We start from the raw sequence: 1,164 nt of genomic DNA, 5'->3' as shown, positions 1-1,164 counted from the left end.
TCCTGCCATACTACATAGCCTGGCACGCTAATGCTCCACACAGCGGGCTGCAAGCTGCAAGCTGCATGTGGCATGTGGTATGAGCGCCGCTCGCTCATTATGCCAAACAGGGCGTCATTCCAGTTGCCATTCGCTGGAGCAGCAACTGCGACGTGCATGCGATAAGCGCCAGAGCAAGCGTCGCTCAATGTCATCCTGCGCTGCGTATACGTAATGCCCGCCTGCACTTTGAATGCGGCACACGTTTTTCTGGCGCCGCACTTAACTTGCTCTGCCCCTTGGCCGCGCAGCTCGTAAATAATGCGCATAATCACATTTAAATAAGTAATTTAATTTGTGATTTTCACATACATATGTAGCATTAAGTGCTTAAGCCACCAATCGAGCTGCCGTCGCTGCAGCTGCATGCAAACTTCAGCTTTCCCTTTGACATATCCGCTGCAATACATTTGCATTACAGCACAGCTTATTAGCTTTTTAGCTGTGCGAATAAATGTGTTAGATGCTGAGAGCATTTACAGCTAACTCTAAGCTGCTACGACTCTGTTGATTTCTGCATTTTGAATTGCTAATATCTTAAACATGAATTACATACTTTTTATAAGGCTTATAGGATATATTAAATGTTTATTATTTTCAACTCTTCTTTTCTTGTTTTTTTTTTTCTTATGTCATTAATATATATATATTATAATAAATAATAATTATGCATCTACAATTGAGACTAAATACACATATGTACACTGTTATACATTGTTTGATATCGCGACATCGAACAGTTTCCGTAGTGTAGCGGTTATCACGTGTGCTTCACACGCACAAGGTCCCCGGTTCGAACCCGGGCGGGAACAAATTTTTAATTTTTATAAATATTGTCCTATTAAAATTAATTATATTCCCAATTAAATAATTAGCTTTTTTTGTCATTTATTTTATAATTGTAAATTTATTATTATTTGACGACTAATTTATTTTTGATTTTGTCACAATCGCAATTACTCTTTATTTATTATTTGATATTATATTTTTTTCATATTTTACTATTAGTTGAATATTTATTTAAAATTTATATTAAAAATTTAGACTTGTAATATATTATTATTTTCATTTTTTTACAGGATTAATTTTTTTTAAATTTTTTTATTTATTTTTTTTATATATATA

The 1,164-nt window shown here is 34.2% G+C and overlaps 1 non-coding gene across 1 annotated transcript; it reads left to right on the top strand.

Moving 5' to 3' along the window:
• Window positions 1–778: 778 nt before the first annotated feature.
• Window positions 779–851, top strand: TRNAV-CAC (transfer RNA valine (anticodon CAC)). The gene has a single exon. It is a non-coding gene; the product is annotated as a tRNA-Val (tRNA).
• Window positions 852–1,164: the final 313 nt, after the last annotated feature.

Source organism: Drosophila navojoa, chromosome 2 (genome assembly GCF_054131105.1).
Source record: "Drosophila navojoa isolate 15081-1374.11 chromosome 2, UAZ_NAV_1.0, whole genome shotgun sequence".
Lineage (NCBI taxonomy): Eukaryota > Metazoa > Arthropoda > Insecta > Diptera > Drosophilidae > Drosophila > Drosophila navojoa.
This window is presented reverse-complemented; position numbering and strand designations above follow the sequence as displayed.